The sequence below is a fragment of the Pleurodeles waltl genome, chromosome 4_1, assembly GCF_031143425.1.
Source record: "Pleurodeles waltl isolate 20211129_DDA chromosome 4_1, aPleWal1.hap1.20221129, whole genome shotgun sequence".
Taxonomy (NCBI): Eukaryota; Metazoa; Chordata; class Amphibia; order Caudata; family Salamandridae; genus Pleurodeles; species Pleurodeles waltl.
Window position 1 is genome coordinate 511,429,119 of NC_090442.1, and position 21,962 is coordinate 511,451,080.

Consider the following 21,962-nt stretch of genomic DNA (forward strand, 5'->3'; position numbering starts at 1 on the left):
AAGGAAAGATCCCACAAATCAGTGCCAAGGAAAACCAAAGAGCACTTGTGTTCCAAGACTTCAGCTCTTCAGCTCCACCCTCAACGCGCATGTCTGGTAATGAGCCGACATCAACAGCATCAACAGATAAGAGTCCAGTGAAAGTAAGCGCCGCGTAGAAAGACACAGTTGTAGTGCACATTTGCAAAGGCACCAAAAGCAATGAAACACAGGCTACACACAGTCCAGTACCGGTCTGAATGACAGATAACAGTTGCACCACATTTCCTCAAGGAGTGGTGCTCTGAAATTCTGCATCATGTATTCACGACACAGTTGTGTTGGTGGAAGCACCATTAGTCCTCTTCGCTGAGATGGAGAAGCCATGGCGGATGAGAACTAGCAACAGCAGAATGCCTCCAATTAAGGCAAAGTAATTGGGAATCCCCTAAATACACCCAAAAGTATTGAGTTTATGGCTGAAGGTATTTTGCCAACTATAGATGAAAAGGGGCTGACAAATCCAGAACCAACAGCCTGAAAGAAGTGTACAATCCCAGCAGTACTGGATGTATTAAATATTCATTCCACAAGTTTACCAAAGTGTCTTGGAAAGTTTGTGTTTAAAAGGGACTCTATTTCCGTTGAGGACCTTGCTACTTGAAGCGCAACAGTTTTCCGTGCAGATGTTAGCACTTAATCTTTCTGAATCAAAAGAACTTTTAGTCTGCTCAGCTCATCAAAATTTACATTAGAAGTAGCAATATGAGGCCAGATGTCTGCTACTTTCGTCTGTTGCGTAGGGGGGAAAAGGACATTACAGCAACAAGTTACAATTTGGGGGACTGAAACTACGTAGACAATTCTGGCTCGCATTCCACAACAGCTCTCGCTGTTTAGAAGTACATAACTTCCATTTGAGAACACCTAGAATGCTAGTTGAATCAAGGGGACAGGAACTCCCTTCAAATAACATGGTAAGTTTGCTGTCGAAGCGTTACATGCTCCATGCAAGGAAAGCTGTTTACAAACCTTTGAATGGCTCATAGAAGTCTTGCATTTGCTGCTGCTGAGAAAGACCTCTTTCATGCTCTTAAAACATTTGCACAAAAAGGGTAGCTCCCTCACCTCATGAATGTAACTATCTCCCAGTTTTTCATATCTCCCAACAGCAATGTGTTTCAAGTAGGATGTGAATTGAAGTGTTGAAACAAGCAGATTGAAAAACCCATGAATTAGCCAAACTGCAGATGGTATTTCTGCCACAGTAAAAAAGCAACTCTTCTAATTTTTCGATGTTTAGCACAATATATGTTGCTTCTTTCTTAGCCATTATTTGTTGTTGTCGCATCAAATTAAAAGCAGCAAACAGGTCCTTGGCCATAACATAATGTCATGGAATGCAACCATTTTTCAGTGTCTGTAGTGTCCAACCTATTTGCATAATGGACCTAAGTTGACTCTGTTCAAGATGATGAGTTAGTTTGCATAATGTAAATTGCAGAGGAAATTATGTTGTTGAGAGTGTAAATGTGTTAATCCCATTATCTACAATGGCTAATGCTTTCTGTAAGTTTTCCTGATCTATTTGCCTTAACCGGGCTGCAGATTCTTGTTGTGAAAGTTTCCAAAACTCATTGTAAATTGCATGTAAGAAGTGCTTTTTACGTTGTCTTCTGCAGCATAACAGAAAATCTTGTAAGTCTGTGTTATTAAACAGGAGATTGAGGTGTTCTTTTACTGCATCTAATGAGGAACGTTTTAACCATTGCTGACATATTTTTCCTACACAGCATGTTGTCACATTACCCGAATGTTCTGGTGACACAAAGCGAGGGTCCGGTCTATTCACTGTAAACCCCTCTGTGGAGTTTACAAAATGTGCATGACAACCATTTGTGTCCACAATAACCATCCGACAGGACTTGAAAGTGATGAGTGAAATGTTCCATTTTGGACCCACCCGTCGAGCTAAACTTCAATTGCACTAATGCATTTTTTCCTTTTGTAAAATTTTGCCGAAGTGGGAATACTGGGTGCATTTATTCCTTAATTCTTTATAGTTAGTACAATATTTGGAGTCTAGGTAGAAGTTGGAGAGCTGGCAGAGGTCTCTTTCGGTGGCTCCTAGTGGACAATTCTATCTGTTTGAGTTGCGTTTGTGTAGTAGTCTTCATTATTTCTCTTGTTTGTTGTTGTAGATGAGGATAGTGGTACTGATGAAAAAATCATTTTCCACCCTCCCCAAGCTCGGAGAAGTTTCAGCATTGCTGCTTAATATCTGCAGAGGAACAACCTGGTTTGTAGTGAGAGGGATTTGGGAACTACCCAGGTGTCCACTAGGTCTGCTGGGGAGGATTGGCCATGTGGTGTAGCTTAGCATTATCAATGGAGACAAAGTGATTTTCTTTTGATCCAGGCAGCAGTGGTAGAATAACAGTTCTGGTACCATATATTCCCAGGACTGGAACTGGTGCAAGATATGATGGACCAAGCTCCTTTTTCACAGCAATCTTTTCTCGTACAAGATCCCCAATTTTCTGAATCCAGCCAGTTGCTGTTATTGATGCATCCATTAGTCCCAAGGAGGAGGCACAGGCAGATGCATTTTCGCCTTGAAACTGTTGTAATTCCTGTAAGACAGTGACATGTTAATTTATGTCAAAAGGTGTGTCTGTTGCCTCTGTGCCAGAGCCATCAAAATATGGAACATACATTTGTGTCCCAAACAGCACCTCATATGAGGTGCGCCCTCCCAAGGACCTTGTGGGCAGATTATAAAGGGCCCCCTGGACTCCACAGAGGTAAATCAACAATGACCCATGCCGAATACTCTTGCTTTTAAGGATTGCTTTAAGTCTTGATTCTTCTGCTTTACTACACTGTTACCCTCAGGATGATAGGAAGACAAGAAATATAGTAGGACCCCTAACAAAGCCATGCTGTCCCTGAATGCCCTTTAGGCTAATACAGGGCCCTGGTCTGGTCCGAGTGGAAAGTTGCAACTGCATATGTACCAATAAAGACATGCACATCTTTAAAAACAGTTCGAGCATCAGCTGATTTCTGTGGCCATACTCCTAGAAATCTGGAGCATGAGTCAACAGTGACTAAGATGTATTTGTATGCACCATCAGGTGTCAGGGGACCACAATGGTCCAGGTACACACATTGTAGTGGTTTGTTTGAAATTAGAAGGTGGGGGTTTGTGGTGGGTGTTTAATGGTGGACTCTTATATTTGCTGAAGATGTCATAGCAAAGGGAATATTGTTTTGTCTGTTTATATAGATCTTGCCACCAATAGCATTTTTGGAGTAGACAAATAGTAGTTGCCACACCAGCATGGGCAGAAGCAACTCTCTCATGTGCCGCTTTTATCAACTCAGAACTTTGATCTTGGTTGGAGATGACATGATTATCCACCCCTAGCATTGTTACTAAGGCAGTGTTTAGGCTAGTTTTGCAGTAGGAATATTTGTCAGGATATGCCTTTGGTAATGGCTTGCCGTCAGTTAAAGCTTTCACTGCAGCAAGTGTTTCATCATCTAACCTTGTTCATGAACGAGTTATTGTAGCAACAGAAGCTGTAGCTACTGCTAACTTGGCCACTTCATCAGTCAAGGTTTGTGCTACAACGTGTACTCCTACACGTTGATGTCCCAGTGTATGAACTACATGGGCATTGGGTAGCATTTCCTTCACGTCTGCTACTTTCCTGCACAGTAACTTGTATTTAATGATGTTGTCTTTTGGATCTCTGAACCCATTTGAAGCCATTACTGCAGATATTCAATGAAGGACTGAACATCGTAGTACGAATCACAGACTATCAATGTTAGTTGTTCTGGATCCGTGTGTTCCAGTGCCATCACCAGAGCCTTGAGCTTTGCTAGTTGTGTAGTGCAGTCCCCTACGGTCTGCTTGTAAGTATTTTGTGGATGGAATTCACCATATTTCATGCAGTCACTCACAGCCGCACAAGCAGTGAAGAATTGGTGTTTTGTGTCTGTGGCTGACTGGGCTGAACCATCAGTGTAAATGATTGTTTAATATTGATCAATTTGCAAAGTATTTGCTGGGATTCGATATTCTATTTCATAATGAAGGAGTTCTTAAATTTGTAATTTTGGGTCGACAATGAAGTCAACACTAGTGGCCGTCAGAGATGTTGCCCATTGGATCTAACGTGTATGTAATGCTTTTGAATTAGGAAAGCTAGCCTTTGTGACAGCCCGGAGGGCTGAAAGCAGAGACACAACAATAATGTGTTTCCCCTGAGCCAGAGTTCTCTTTTTAATGACAATCATCGGAACAGAAGTCAGAATTGTTTCTGTGGAAGCAAAGAGTTGTTCAGCTGTAGAATACAAGTGTGATTTGCGTAAAATAGGGACTGTGTCATCATCATTAAATTTTACATAGGTGAAACTGATGGCACCAGCTATTACTCTGATGACCAAATGTGTTTTGTTGCCCCTTGTGTGTAAATATTTTGCTGCAATCATGTCTTGCTGTAATGCTCTGAGAATGCATGTGTGTTCGACTGTCCAATATCTGCTTGAAAAGTCAGGGTGTATTATAATTATATGATTTATCGCATTGTACATAATCTGGAATGCAAGTTCTGCCAAAGTTTAAAAGCCTAATAAAGACTGGAGCTTTTTTATTATGTTTGGTGGTTGCAATTGTGCGCATGGGGCGCTAGGCTCTTGCCTTCATCCGATAACTCATATCCCAAAAATATGACACTGAGAAAGGCAATTTTTGTTTTCTTAAACTCAAATTTGTAGCCAAGTTCAGCAAATCCCACAACAATGCAGGCCACCTGTTTCAGGTGGTCAATGAAATCATCATCCATTAGGTAGATGTCATCAACATTGGACAACGCTTCAGGGTCAATGTCGTGTAAAATGGATGTTACTCGTGCTGAAAACAACAAAGGGCTGTTTTCATACCCCCGAAGGAGCCTACAACTTTTTTTTCTGTGAGCCTAAGACACTTAGGGGGTCATTCTGACCCTGGCGGTCATCGACCGCCAGGGTCGACGACCACGGAAGCACCGCCAACAGGCTGGCGGTGCTTCAATGCCCATTCTGACCGCGGCGTTAAAGCCGCGGTCAGAAAAGGGAATCCGGCGGTTTCCCGCCGGATTTCCCCTGCTTGGGCTGAATCTCCATGGCGGCGCTGCAAGCAGCGCTGCCATGGAGATTCCGACCCCCTTCCCGCCATCCTGTTCCAGGTGGTTTTTACCGGCAGGAACAGGATGGCGGGAACGGGTGTCGTGGGGCCCCTGGGGGCCCCTGCACTGCCCATGCCACTGGCATGGGCAGTGCAGGGGCCCCCTAACAGGGCCCCATAAAGATTTTCACTGTCTGCATTGCAGACAGTGAAAATCGCGACGGGTGCAACTGCACCCGTCGCACCCCTGCAACTCCGCTGGCTCCATTCGGAGCCGGCTTCATTGTTGCAGGGCCTTTCCCGCTGGGCCGGCGGGCGCTCCTTTGGCGGGCGCCCGCCGGCCCAGCGGGAAAGCCAGAATGGCCTACACGGTCTTTTGACCGCGGAGCGGCCAAGTGGCGGTACCCGCCCGGAGGGCCTAAATGCTGTTAAATCCTTGCTGTCAGGTACTATATTTTGGCAGAAGAAGCCATTGGAACTATGCAAAGTTGTTTTGTATTTTTTGTGTACTATATTGTTAATGAGTGATATTCTATGTGAATTTTGGATGGCAAATGTGCATGTATGACTGTTTAAGTGTCTGTAATCTAAGACTATTCTATATGAATGGTCTGGTTTTTCAACAGCAAATAGAGGATTGTTCATTGGCGAGACACAGGGCTCAATTACACCTTGGTACTTTAGCTGTGCGAGAATCTCTCTCACAGGAGCTTTAGCCTCATGTTTAATAGGATACTGAGGCTGAGACCCAATTGGCATCATGTGGTAGGGAGAATCCTTATCCCACCAAACATGGTTGGGGTACAGTTTGGGAGCCTGTGATAATGTCTAATCAAATGAGTATGACTCAACTAATTTTATAGGAGCTAGGGGCGACAAGGAAGGCTTAATGATCTGTTCCCCCCTGCAGGACTTCAATGACAAATTCTGGTGGCAAGTCTTTTTCAGCCAACAAAATGCCAGTTAATTATTTCCAAAATATAATGTCAATTGTGCACTCAATGTCTCCCTCTAATTGTATTTTCATTTTCTAACCCTATTGGGAGGGGAGGCACGTATGTCCGCACGCTAGACTTCTATGAAGTCATCAGTTACTTCCACCTCCAGATGCTCTAGAAGATTTCGGCAAACGATTGGGACCTCTGCTATGTTGTCTAGCAGGGCCATGTCCATTTCCTGTTCTTCAATAAAACTCTCATATTGCATGGCATTTAGTGCAGAAATAGCTGCCATCTTCTTCTTTTTAAAGTGGGGTTTTTGTTGTGGAAGTTTCTCTTCTTTTGTTATTGAACATCAGTTGAGCTTTGTGAATCTTTTTTCAGTATCACGTACTCTGTGCATTGTTCTGATCGCCCACCTCTCTCACTACGTTTATCCGGTGAGTCCTGAAAGGAATGAGATTGGTGTGTATCAGTATATTCTTACCTATCAGGAGTTTTTATATTATCCCTATTTCACAGGTTATAACTTTTCTCATGGGTCTGAAAGAGATTCTCCCCTGTCCTTTTTAAATGTGTGTTTTTCTTTATCCCAGTACTTTTAGAACCCTTAGGTGCTTGCTTGGTAGAATCCTCATTGGATTTACCCTGTAGTTGTGGTTTACCAGGTCTGACTCCCAAACTATCCCGACCTATACTTAAATAGGTTTTAGCAATAATTTCAGGCAGCTTGCGTTCTTGATCCTGTACAGGATCATCCCGGACCTTCATGCGCAATGCTAGTGCTACTGCTTCCCCTTTAAGTTTACTTAATATTGTTGAGGATACTGTGGCAAAATTGCCCATCAATTGCATCCCCAAATCCAGGCCCGGGGCAGCCTCATATTCATCTTGAATTTATTTTAAAACTTCCAGAAGATTGGCAAGCGTTGATCTACTGTGTGCAGTATTGTAAAGCGTGGCAAATACGGTGCCCCAAGTGTTGCAGTTATTCACTGCAGGGATCATCCCAACTGGCAAGCACAAAGTGAGAATTCTTTGTTTATCCTGAGGTCCCATATGGGGAAAAACAGATTCCAGTGAGATTATCTTTTGAGCTAACCAAAACAGAATTTCTTCATGTTTTGCAGGTACTTTACTAAAGATTGAATGCACCGTTGCAGAGTTAATGTCTGGTGTGACTGCATGTGGTTGTGCTGGAGCAGGACGTGCTGGATTAGTGTTTAATGTTTGCATGACAAACTGTACTAAGAGTCTATATGTTTCCGCATGCTCAGTATAAGTGGTGAACCTCAGCTACAGCCAAGGTGCCTTCATCTGGATGCAGTGTATATGTGGCCAATAAAGGCTAGGTAGGGCCATCATTGCTCAGAGGACCTAGCCCAACATGAAGTATTGTGTGGGGTAGGATGCCATCAAGCCAGTTCTGGTAGTCTTGAAAAGATAGAGATACCTCTATGCATGTGTATGCTCTGTATTGTGCAGGTGCAATAGCATGTGCATAGTGATGACATGTATTAGTGTTCCCATCAATTGCAGGAAAATTGACCCAGGAGTTGAAAATGTCTGTCCTTTATGCTGGATGAGACTCAAGCACAAATGTAACAGCACCCCACTGGACCATAGGCCCATTAGCTAATAAGTGATTAGTTGGGGGAGGAAGCAGGATTATTGCAATTACCACCAGCTGTGCGTTGGCCATGGTAAATATCTTTTCAGAGATAAGGACACCAATTTGGGATTAATCCTTTTAAGGTTCAAGCTTGAACAACCTTCAGCCTAAAATAGGTACTACCTATCTAGCCGAGGAGGAAATCCGTAATACTAGATATAGCGTTGGGGTGTCTTTAGCACATAGTGAGACAGAGATACTCGGGGAGATCCGCAATTCAGTGCCTGACCCAACGTTGGTGACACCATGAAGTGTTGTCTCGCATTTGTACCAATGAGACTGCTGCATTCGGGCAGCAGCACCACCAGGATGTGGGGGAACTTAGTCCAACTCCACACCTTGTGACAACTGTTTTGGCCAGCTATCAGTGGTCATGGAAGTGGTGGTGATTTGAGCAGCCGTGTGCATGACATTCTGACTTCTCAGGGGAAATCGTGGTGGAACAGACCTCATCCTGTTCTCCCAGTTTCATCTATCTCACACATGCAAAGACAAACAAAAGCAAAGATTGGTTCAATATATTTTATTGAATGAGTTGTGTTCTAGATAAAATAGCATGTACTGCAATGATTAGGATGATAAAACATAATAATAATGCAGTGACCAGAAAAGTGAAACATGAGAAAAGTCCCACCATAGTATCAGAATGTTAGGTGTTGGAATTCCTACCTAAGCCACTAAAGCACTTTATTAGAGCACAGCAGTGTTAGCCCTAATCCACCCTTCAGAATCCCTAGGAAGACACCATTCCCCATACGTGGACTTGGTAGTAGCGAAGAGGGCAGTTAGTCTACTTAGTATCCCCTCTCATGTGGGAAGAGAAAGACGTCAAGTCTCTGCAGACAGCTGCAATGAAGTGACAGCATGCAGTGACAATCTTCTGGTTGCAACTCTCCCTCTAATGTATAGGGGCACAGATGTTTTAAAATAAAGCAGCTAATGTTCTAGGAAAACTGCCCTAACATAAAACGCACATTTTTCTGTGAAGTGGCAAAGATTGCGGTGTTCCACTGTGTGCTGGCAACATATTTGAAACAGCCTTGAGCAGAGCACAAAATGAGAATATCAGAGTACAAAGAAGAAAACAGTTTCTGTGCTAAAAGTATATAAAATAAAGGAAAATAAAACATCACTGCAGAAGAGAGCTTCTGCTCAAAAAATAAAAATGTATTGCAACTAGGCCAATGGCTAAAATAACGTGCCCATAAAAAGATGCTAAAGTAACCTTATGACAGGTCCAAACTGGGGTGGCGTGTAATAAAGATGAATTAAACCAGATCTTTGTGACTGGGGGTGAATGATGGCACTGTTCAGCATTCCATGCATCATTTTTTATTTTTGCTTTTGTCACCCTAAGTGGAAAGTGTATGCCCAGACGTGTATCCTGTATTCACTGTGAGCTCTGGATTAAAGCTAGCCTGGCTGATAAGGGGTGATACCCCAAAACTGGTCCTAGGATGCTTGTTTCCAGTCCAGGGAGGGTCTGGCCTGGCAGTTCAGGCTGGACTGTTCCCATGGGAAACAAGATCATAACTGATTTGCAAATGGCTGGGACCAAACTGGGGTGGCATGGTGGAAAAAAACAAAACAATTATGGATTAAATCCAGATCTTTGTGACTGGGGGTGAATGTTTGCACTATTTAGCAACCCATCCATCATCTGTTCTTTTTGCTACTGGATTGACTTATGTCACATTCAATGAAAGTGACACAGTGCCAATTGCATATTTATCTCATTTACTTTTAAATGCGGAAATGCATTTTGCCTCCACCGAGAAAATTCTGACTGCTGTCCAGATAGTTGTCATCAAGGAAAGACCACTGGCTCAAGGGAAACACATCATTGTCATTACTTCTGTCCCAGCCTTAGATGCGGTCACAAATGCCAGAGTTCCAAGTGTGAAAGCCTTACATCCCAGATGGATACAATGGGCCACTTCCTTGACTGCCACTGATGTAGATTACATTTTTGACCCAACAATACAAACTCACACATTTCTCCAATATGAACAGAAATACCTCATGCCCACTAACATTTTGCTTCTTCATCAGTATAAACACTGATGGTTCAGCTCAGCCTGTAATAGGCACTAAACATCAATACTCCACAGCTTGACCAGCTGTTTATGGAGTAATGAGGGATGGAGAATTCCACCATCAACAAACCTTCCTTATCGATTTCGTACAAACTAACGCAAAACGTCATGCTTGAGCCAACTCTAGAGTTCCAACAGGCTCACAGGATCTGATCCAGACACATGACAAATATGATAACACCAAGTTCAGATATTTTCTTATTCCCTTTGCTACCAACATGTGCATCTGATCATCACAGAAGTAAAGAAAAGGTGGCCCTAGGAAGAACAGATAATATTCATCTTCAAAACATTCTCACAGGAAACACTGCATAGACACAAATGAGCCCTGAAGCTATGGTCCTGTCTCTAGAAGATGGACATCCAATATAGCATGCAAGACCCTAAATCAATGTTAATCAGTCATGTGAACAAGGGAATAAAATATGATGACCCGGGCTAGCTGGAAAGTTTCTTGACCTAATTGTTTGACACAAACATGAATACTTCTAATGGACAAAAAAACCTCAGCCAGCCCCCAACTCAATATGACAGATTCCATTTTCATCAGTTAGTAGATGAAGTGAACTAGCTGGAAGAAGTAACAATGCAATGTTCCATTGGGAACAAATTGAAGCACCAGCAAATGCCTCTTTCATCCAGAGGCAAGTCATGCTCACAGTCAATACCCTCAGAATATGACAAAGGGGGTGCTGCACCTTGATGATTAGGATTCATCAATCACTGACCCTGGGAGGTCACTAGTCAATGAGACCTATCCCCACAGCTCATGTATGATCAGATGCGAAATAGGGAAAGTGATAGAGGACTTCCCCCCACAGTATCACAAGGATCAATGGATACCCTGCAGAGTATTACCAAGTAAACAAAGTTTCTTCACTCTATAAACCCTTAAAAGAGTCACAGAGAAATCACACCCTGCTGAAAGAAAGAAACTAAGAGAAGAAGCTGGCGATCTTACTCCACATGGAGAAGAACATTTCCCGTGTTCCATGGGAATAGCTGTTACGGATCATGGAAAAAGTAGGACTAGGAATGCAAATCATGGTGAGAGTTAAATGGTTATACAAACACCATCCCTTAAATGTAAGTGCAAAGGTTCTATATACATCCTCAGCATTCAGCATCAAGTAGGGATTTAGATAAGGGTGCCCTCTTTCTCTCTTGCTATTTATACTTGGTATTTATACTTAAGCTAGAATCCGTGGCAATGCTACCTGAGATTCTAAAGACAAACAAATTATCCCAATGCCGGGGAGCATACAAGGCACTATTCTATGCAGATGATATACTAGTGACCATAACAAAACTTGCTGGTGTTCCAATTGCCACAATTACTATACATACTCCAACAGCTCTGTGAACATACTATGTTGAATAACCTTGGGTCCACAGATGTGAAGATGAGGGATACAGTAGATATAGTAGCCGCCTGACAGCACAGACAGTTATTGTATGTCACTTTGACCTGTACACAGAGATTACGTATTGATGGACAAAACAGACTGTAACAGCATTAGCCACAGCTGTGGTCCACATCCTTAGACTGTGGAAGACAAAACATAGCCCTACCCATCGAGTCTTGGTTCCATAAAATGCACAATGTTGTCTCTCATGAATGACCAGTTAGATAAAATCCAGGTTACATGGGTTATTTTTGTGGTTATTCTCTGCCTAATCAAAAAATGTACCTAGAATCTATCCCTAGGCTAAAGCTATGTGTTTGATGGTTGCCGAATTTCCTGGTCCCCCTAGAAGGGTAAAAAAGAGAGAGAAAGTGCTTACAACCAGCCCCGAACTAAACATTCTGGGTACAGACAGCATAAACAAAATGAGAGAGAGGTTGCCTTGAACCATCTGTACAAAGTGGTGCTGTGGGTCTCCTGCCAGCAAACGCACCTCAGTAAGGGCACTGGAGAAAGGCAAACTGCATAGAATTAACCTATAAACTGTCCCTAGGCTAAAGATGTGTAGTTAACGGTTGTTGAACATTCTGGTCCACCTAAAAGGGGAAAGAGAGAGAGTGTGCCTACAACCTGTCCCTGAACTAAACCAACTGGGTAAAGACAGCAGAAACAATGAGAGCAAAGTTGTCTTGAAGCAATTGTACAAAGTGGTGCTGTGGGTCTCCTGCCAGCAAACACACCTCATTGAGGGCATTGGAGGATGTCAAACTGCAAAGAATTAACCTACAAACTGTCCCTACGCTAAAGACGTGTAGTAGACGGTTGTCAAAGTTCCTGGTCCACTTTGAAGGGGCAAAAGAGAGAGAGTGTGCCTACAACTTGTCCCTGAAATAAACATTCTTGGTACATACAGCAGAAACAAAATGAGAGCAAGGTTGCCTTGAACCAACTGTACAAAGTGGTGCTGTGGCTCTACTGCCAACAAATGCACCTCAATGAGGGCATTGGAGGAAGGCAAACTACAGAGAATTAACCTATAAACTGTTCCTAGACTAAAGATTTGTAGTTGATGGTTGTCAAAGTTTCTAGTCCATCTAAACGGGGAAAAAAAAAAAAAAAGAGAGAGCATGCCTATAACCTGTCCCTGAACAAAACATTCTTGGTACAGACAGCGGAAACAAAATGAGAGTGAGGTTGCCTTAAACCAACTGTACAAAATGGTGTTGTGGGTCTCCTGCCAGCAAAAGCACCTCATTGAGGGCATTGAAGGATGTCAAACTGCAAAGAATTACCCACAAACTGTCCCTAAGCTAATTCCATGGTTAAATTGCCAAGTCTCTTGGTCCACCTGTAAAAAAAAAGGTATGCCTCTAACCTGATCCTATGCTAATTATGTTGAAATATTCAGGAATACATCTGGATTCCCAGAAAATATACCAAGATACTTTTTGTGGGCTTCCCAGGTGGTCTACAGATTTGGCATACCTTCTAGTCACCGGCTTACCTTAATGATACCTCTTTGACAGCAAACACCAGTCTTGCCTGCAGGGCAACATGTTTGTTCATGTTCTTCTTCACTGTGCCTCATTGTCTTCACAACTATAGTAGGTGTTAAGTGTTTCAATTATCACTACTGTTAAAGAAAGCTTTGTAAATAAAGCTATATCTGAATGTGCTGTTGAGGTGTCAAACACTTGGAATCATAGATGTTGAGATGCCACTGCAGATAATTATACTATAGTGACAGAATTGTGATTGAGGTTACGTTTCTATTCTCCCTCCAGGCTGCTCATGAATATGAAAAGCAGTTTTGGCCTCCCTAAACCCACAATATGTGTATGACTATGCCCATGTCTATGTTTATAAATGTGTGGGTGGTTAAGTTAAATAAGAAACTAATCCCTTACTACCACAGATGACATCTGCACGATACTAGACAGAGGAGACATTGCAACACTCATACTTCTAAACCCCTCTGCAGCATTTGAAATGTTTTTCCACCCTACCCAACATCTACAAGAGATTAGAGTCCAGGGCCCCCTCTACTCATTGGATGCCTGTAAACTCATCTGTGGTGCACCACAAGGCTTGTCTCTAAGCCTGACCCTTAAAAAAAGTGTTTTTGTTTTTAATGTTAGCTTTGAAGTTAGCTGTGAAATATCAAGTGTATAGATTAAAATTGTAGAGCTGCTTTGGCTTAAATGTAACTTAGAAAAGAGAAAAGAAACCCTTTCAACATAACAAGTGAAGGAGTAGTCTTAAGAAGCCTACAGTCCTTAAGAAACTCCACAACATCTGTGAGTTAGTGTTAAAACAGGAATGTTGTCTGCTTATATACTTGTGTGACTCCCTGTCTTGAGTGCCTAACTGTATGTCTATCTAGTATCAAGACTTTTTATTTTGTCTTTGGCATAACCATAATCTGACTGGAGATCAATAGATCAACCTTCTGATCTGAAGAGACAAGATTTTCCATCTGATACTCTTCTCTACCAGGAAAACAGTCACCCAGACCCAATCTCTAGCCGCCTCGACTACGGGAACACAATCTACGCCAGAACCACTAAGCAGCTTACTAACTGCCTCCAGATAATTAAAAAACACCACAGCAAGACTCATCCTCAACCTTCCCTGAATAACTAGCACCACACCACACCTCAGGGTCCTCCACTGGCTCCCCATCCAGCACAGATGTCTTGTCAAGCTCCTCACCCACACCTACAAGGCCCTTCACAACACGAGGCCACCTTTTTCAACAACCGACTCATTTACCACCGAACGTCCAAGGAAGTCCAATCAGCCACCCTCGCCCAGACCTACGTCCCCCGCATCCGTTGCAAACGACTTTGAGGACGCTCCTTCTCCTACCTTGCTGCTAAATCCTGGAATAACCTCCAACTACGCACATCTCCCCGACTGGAGACCGTCAGAAAACAGCTCAAGACCTGGCTCTTAAAACACCACCTCCACAGCGAACGGAGACCCCCGGGTTTACAAGTCAGCGGTCTACAAGAAACTCCTGATTGACTGAATACGAACACCAAGCATGCTCTCTGGGTTGGCTTTAGGGCAGTGCAATCAGTGCCACAACACTGGGCGCAAATCTCAGGGGGCCCTTTGTTTTGAAATATCATATGGGTTTGAAGAAACCTGCTGCAGAGTTTGTTGTGTTTTTCTTCAATCTTTAGGAAACAATAAAAATGTCAAGATAACTCTGTTGGTTAATGTACCTGCTGGAGATTTATTGGAGTTTTGACTAGTAGCAGTTATGATTCCTTATAAAGTTGCACAAATGGTTATTGTGCCTGCTTTAAAGAACGTGTACCATGCTGATCACAAGATTGTATTTCATGTAAATAGCTCAGTGAGTAATTCTATTGTCACAGAAATACTTTTGTTACTGTGCAGTTCTTAAGTTACAACCATAAACTAGCACAGTGAGCTATGAACTGTAATCAAAGTGTTGCTTGCAAATTTAAAGGTATAGGTTAGAATGTTATGTTTTTCCCTAGTCTTTTTCTATCCTAATGTTGCTACAAAAGGTTTTTTTGGATAGAAATAATTATTTGTAAAGTCACCCTCAAACACTGTTACATATTAAAGCACAAGTTTGTGCTTCTCCAAACCAAGCACACCCATAATGCTCTGGATACCATTAGGAATGTCATGAGACTCCCACACCTTGTAGTCCCCATTGTCTTAAGTGACATATTCTATACACTGATTTACACAAGTATGATTCATTGTCAGTGTGTTTGTGAGATATAAGGTGCACTGACACTACCTTGGTATGAGTAGCACTATAAAACAAAGGAACTACATGAGAAAGAGTGGCTATGGAGAGATGAGAAGCACTGTTGGATGGTGGGAGTCAACAAATCTGTGGAGAAGGTCAGTGGCAGCACTAACAAAGACTGTTGTACTTGGCACCAACAGCCCTAAATCCAGCTCTACATGCCTTCAATACTCACAGTGGAATACTGTGCCTGCCATAAATATAGTGCATAGAGCATTGGTGGCATTATAATGTGGTTAAGTGAATAAACAGAATGACCAGAACTTTTCATATGTGTCACTAGGGTTGAGGCCAATGGCCAACCTGTGTAAATGTCTGCTTTTATGATCATGCTCAGAGCTTTGAACCAGGAACAAGTGCAAGTGAAACCTTTAGCTCTCATATATCTACATTTGAAGAATGAACATCAACAGCGTGAGTAATCTTTATTGTTCAAAAAGAAACATTTCCAGCCAAGGTGAGCTAATCTAGCATGCCTATTTTCCTCTCAAAATAAAAATGTGAAAGAGCTGGAACTTTGGTTTGTTCTTTCACAGTTGAAACTTAGCAAACTCCAACATACTAGAATGGGTTTTTCAGACACATCCCAGTGCTCTATTGCTGTATACAAAGAGGGGAATTGGGCTTCCTCTGTCCATATGCTTACCCTGACCAGTATACAAAAACATCAGACTCTGTCCCTAAATCTTGATAAGCATGACTTCAAATTCAGGGAGAATGGTACAATACCTAGCAGTCATTGGAGCAGCTGAGATGAGGGTCAGGTTGTGTGCAGGCCTGACCTAGGTTCATCATTAGGGCAAGCCACTTGCTGTACTGTCTCTGGGACTGTTAGCCACCCAGAGCACGCTTTGTTCATCAACAGCTTTTGTCAAAATACTACTCTTTCCACAGCTCTTGACTAATCCCCTTTCCACACTGAGGCCCCACAATAACTTTTCTGCAACTCTCACCCTCAATCACTTCAGATGTTCTGTTTCTCATACTGCATTCCTTTGGCCCTCATCTCTTGTGTGAAACCCCTTCTCGGTCCCCCATGCACCACAGCCACAATCTCCATGTAAATTCTCTCTATCAACACCTCAATTCTCCATCTTCAGCTCTACCCCCCTTCACCTTGAGCTCTCATGGCAACTACTAACCTCACAAAGGTGGTCATTATGAACATGGCGGTAGCGGTCCATCCACACACCGCAATTTTTGTAGTCACCATGATGACAGAGGAGGCGTCCCACAGGCCGGCGGAAAGGCCCTACCTGCCCACCATATAATTAAACACAAGACCGCCATCAGTTCCTGGGGCGGGAACCACCGCTAGGCAAAGCGTGGCAGAAATGAACAATATAAAAGGACACACTTACCAGAGGCTCACACAACACACCGATGCAGACATGGAGAGAGAGTTGGAAATAATTCCAGTGCTGCTCCTTGCCATATACCTCCACAACCGTGACCGCTGACAAAGACGATGACGGTAAGTACTGCAACCTAGTACACATGGGAAGAAAGGGCACAGTTGCACACCCACCCCACCCACCCTGACACACACTACATACATACTAAAACAAGATGTACTTACCAGACACAAGGCAACAAAGACCTGCACCAAAGTACACACATGTGCACACCACACCCCCACAGTGAAACACTGAACACGTCACTATAATGTGCCAACAGCACTACTGGGCACTCAAATTTATTCATGTGGAAAAAACTTAATGTCCAAATAAGGCCATTGGCCAGTCCATTGTAAATACCCCGAAGGGCCAAAATAGGCCGAACTTGACTCCCACATGTGCAAAGGGTACTCCACTTGAAAGGGCCATCAATGAGGCCGCCAGGCACCTCAGGGAACAGGGGCAGGGGGTGGCGACTGACGTCAGGAAGGTGGGGGGCTTGGGCTTAGGTTTGGGAGGGGGAGTGGGATTGGACCGGTGGGGTGGAGAGGGACTTGGGGCAACACAGGGCTTCTTCCTCCCTGGGGAAGGGGCACGGGAATGGGAAGGGCGGACTGGTGCGGACTTGGATGTGGAAGGAGTGGACTGGGCAAGGAGATGGGCATGTTTAGGGACGAGACAGGGTGGGCCAGTGGGTTCGAACAGGACAATATGGGAGAGGAAAAGCTTCTTTGGGGCAGTTGGAGGGGATTTGGAGGCAGGTCTGGGAGTGGAGGTTGAAGGAGTTCTTGTATCAGGTGTAGATATGCCGTACATGGATGCAGGTACCTGTAAAGTATGCTGATGTGTAGTGGATGTGTGTGGTGCGGATGTCTGCAAACGTTTGAGTGTTTTGGGAGGAAGGGGGTGGACACAGTGGGACAAGACAGGCTGCCAGTGTACATGGATGTTGTCTGGGTGTCTGCAGGTCTGGTGAGTGTGTTGCAATGGTCTGTAAATGTAGTTGTGGTGAGTGCAGGTGTGGTGTCTGGGGTGCATGTCTGGATGTCAGATGTTGTGGTGACTGCATGAATGGGGGCAGCAGCAGTGACTGAGGGTGCAGTGCATGTGGGTGTGCATGGTGAGGTGACAGACAGGGTGGCAGGAAGGTTGACACACTGGGGGAAGTGGATATTGTGTGTTCTTTGGTATGTTGGGTTAGTGGCTGCCTGTGGTGGGAAGTGTGGTGCTTGCATTTGTCTGTGTGCTTCTTGTGTGCTGATGTGTGTGCATGGTTGTCTGTACATGTGCTTGGGATGGGTGAAGGGAGTGGGGTGCTGGAAGGGGTAGAGGTGGTGGGACGGAAAGACCAGGGAAACTGTCTGCCATCAAAGAGGAGGCAAGGGCCTGAAAAGATCTCTGTAGGCCAGACATGGCACCATGAATGCCTTCCAGGTATGCATTTCTGCATCTGGGATGCTAGCCCCTGGATGGCATTCACAATGGTTGTCTACCCTACAGAGATGGTTGTCAGGAGGTCAATAGCCTCCTCCATGAGGGCAGTAGGGCTGACAGGGGCAGTGGATGAGGTGCCTGGGGCGAAGGAGATGCCCACCCTCCTTGGTGAGCGGGCACCGGAACTGGGTGGGGAGCAACTGTTAGGGCAGTGATGGCGGAAGATGGCATAAAATGGGTGTGCCCAGTAGGGTCCACCACCACCAGGTAGCTCCCATCGGGGGAGGTATCAGAGTCACTACCGCCAGTGGTAGTTGCCTCCCCCATGGTATTCCCCTTGCCCGCCAACCCACTGATCCCCTTGGCGTCGCTCGACTCTGCCTCCTTGGAACCGTGGGCTGCTGCATCCCCACTCGTCGGCGCCTCAGCTCCCTCGCCACATGATGCTAATGTACACAGAGGACACAAGAGCATAGGGGTGGGGAAACAAAACGAGGGAGACCTTTGTCAAATGCTGAATAGATGTACATTTTGGCTCACGCACACTCCCATCCAGGTCACGCACCTACACGCAGCACCTAAAACATACGTCATGACTGTGCCCCGGACTAGTGGCCAGTACCCCAGAATACACCACAATTACCCACAGAAAACATGGACCTGATACACTGTGTGGAGTACACCAATGAGAGACCATGCCCAGCCAATGCACTTACAAGTCCATGAGGCCAAAAAAGCATACCAGATGACAGAAAAGAGACCCCCTCCATGTGCCTATGGAGACTGCCCAAACTAGCCCTCACACCATTCCAGGAACTTTGGGGGGGGGGGCAGGACTGTAGGAACACACCTGTCCAAGTGCCTGTCACTAGAATGCAAACATACCACAGCACCAACATCCATCCATTAAAGCAGTATCACAACAGTGTTGGTACTCACCCCCTTGTGGCTGCTGTGTTGCCTTCAAGCGCCCATCCAAATCCGGATAGGCCACCACCAGAATGCGGGCCATTAGGGGGGGGTCAGTGTCCAATGGACACCTCTTCCTTGTTGGGTGCTCCACCGGTTGCAGACACCCAGGGTCCGCACCTCCTTGGTGATGGCTTGCCACAGGTCTTTATTTGATGGGCACGGACCTACATGGGACACACAGAGCAAAAAAAAAAACAGATGTCAGTATGTGTGCACCGAATACAGGTAACATATTGTTCCCTATGGAATGGCCATTGTTGAAAGGCAAGTTATCAACTCACATACAGTACATGCCAGAGGGTCTATGGCTGTGCAGTCACACATCAAACCCACATGCATACAGGCATCCACCACAATCACATACATCTAAGGATGACAGATGCCAACTCACCTGCTCCTCTGGTCGCCCATACAACTTGGCATGCAGGGGTAGGACCCCATCAACCAGCTTTTCCAGCTCCTCTGCGGTGAAGGCCGGGGTCCATTCGCCTGTGGCCCACGTCATCTCAGGGTCCAGAGTCCCTGAGCAGCACACGCAGTGGAGTACTACCCTGCAGGTGAATCAGGAGTCAAGTGTCAAGGGTCTGACGAAATGGCGTAGGTACTGTGGTGGTGTGCTCCGTCGCTGCTGACGGTGATCATGATTGACCCAGGGTCCCCATTGACAACCATGTAACCCAATGATCGGGTGCACGGCGGTGAACACCGCCTTCTGCCATGATGACGAATGCAAGCGGAATGTAGTCACTTCCACTCTTTCATACCTAGATGGCAGGAGGCTGCCATTTTGCTACCACCATGTCACCATAGCCTGGCCAGAGGCCTCATTCATGGCCTCAAAATATCCAACCTTAGTCGCTTGCTGACATGAGTCTAGGATCCTCATGTACACCCATCTTTGGAATTGTGTCCACACTGGGATGCCATTATGACAGAGTAAACTCAGCACACATATGCCTCACGGTGTACTTCATACTTGGGTCTGTGTGTGTTACCTACGTGTTGTACTTACAGAGATACATTGACATCATGTGATGCAAGCGTATGTTTATACTCAATATGTGTTCTTTCCTCCCCAATAGGTACAGGCCCATGTGGCAAGGAAGGGCCCCATCTGTTTACAGACCTGTGGTTGATTTGGAAGCTATGGAAGAACATCACATCATTGTCACCTACAGACTCAATAGAGATACTGTCCATGACCTCTGTGCATTAATGGATCCTGTACTGACACAAGCTAATCGAAATCAGCATGCCATCCCTACAACTGTGCAAGTGCTATCTGTACTCCATTTTTTGGCTACAGGCTCATTTCAGGTGACAGTGGGCATGGGTGCAGGGGTTTCACAGCCAATGTTCAGCCTCATCCTGTCAAAATTCCTGGATACATTCATCCAACACCTGCAAACATATGTCCAGTTTCCCCAAAGGGCTGAACTTCCTGCCATCAAATCTGGATTTTATGCCTTTGCCAACAACCCCAATGTGATTGGTGCCATATATGAAACCCACATAGCTCACATACCCAAAAGAGTGAATGAACAGGTATACAGCAATCGGAAGAACTATCACTCCAGGAATATAGAATTGGTGTGCACTGCTGACCAGTACATATCACATATCAATGCCAGAATCCCAGGCTCAGTCCATGATTTCTTTGTCCTGAAAGACAGCGGTGTACCACACTTGATGAAACAACTACAAGGTGACAGAGGATGGTGCATAGGCGAGTGTGTATGACACTGGATCTGTACATATCTGACAGCCAGCCAATGTGCATGTGAAGTCAGTGTCTTAAGGTCCTGTTTCGCCCACTTTTGCAGGTGATTCTGGATACCCCAGCTTGCAATGGCTCCTGACACCTATGAGGAATCCCAGAACAGATGCAGAGAGGAAGTCTAGTACGTCCATGGGCCTCATTATGAGGGTGATTGAGCGCACCATAGGTCTCCTGAAGGCTAGATTTTGTTGCCTCCATCTTTCTGGGGGATCCCTATGCTATGTCCCGGACAAGGTGTGTAAAATAGTGGTGGCCTGCTGCATGCTGCACAATTTGGCTGTGAGGAAAGCTATCCCCCTTCTGGAAGAGGAGGGTTCTGTGCAACCAGCCCAGAAACCTCAGAGAGGGGATGAGAGTGATGGTGAGGAAGAAGAGGGGGAAAGATATCAACTCCAGAAACCAGCTGATCAGCCTATACTTCCAGTGACGATAAGGTACTGTTCAATGATGCTGATGTCTTCACTGCATAGTTTCAGTCTGACTAACGTAATTGGTAATGTGGTGTCTATAGTCAGTGACACTTAACTGATGACTGAAGTGGCATGTGGCAGGTAACAATATTATGAACAGTGTGACATACTTCAGACACTACAGTGTGTTCGATCCCCTCCTGCAATAAAGGTATGATTATCAAATTGACTGACTAATGCATACACACTCATAATTGATTTCTCATATTGACGAGGGACATACGATTTGAGTGCATAGGTGTATTCATTAAGTGACAAAATATACATATTTCATGGGACAGTGATAGGGAGTGGGCACATGGTACATATCCATACTCGGGTACATTTGCTCAGCTTTTGGTAGCACTGGGTTTTGTTCCATGTGGCAATTGGTAGATGGTGTGATGGCAGTGGCAAGTCAACAAGGGAGCACAGTGGCACACAAGGGTGACAGTTCAGGGCACAGTCACTTCCTAGCAGTGGGCTTGGTCCTGGTTGGTGTTTCATTGGCATGTCTGGGTCTGAGGGCACGTTTGCGTGGCTGGAGCTGGGCTGCAGGGGTAGGGGTGCTGATTTCCTGTGTGTCCTCTGGCAGTGCCACCAGTCCTGTAGCTGCTGCAGATGTAGAGGGCAGGGCAGTGTCCTGGCTAGTGGTGGGGGCTTGCAGGTGGGTGGAAGACTCAGGCTGGCTGTGGTACTGGTGCTGCAGCACCCCTGCAATGGGGGCCATGGGGGCATTAAGCTGTTTCCATTACTCCATGGCCTCCTGGTGGTGTGCTACCTGTAGCCTTTGATTCTGCTCCAAAGTGGTTAGGATCTGGCCCATCCTCTCCTGGGTATAGTGGTATGCTCCTAGGAACTCGGATA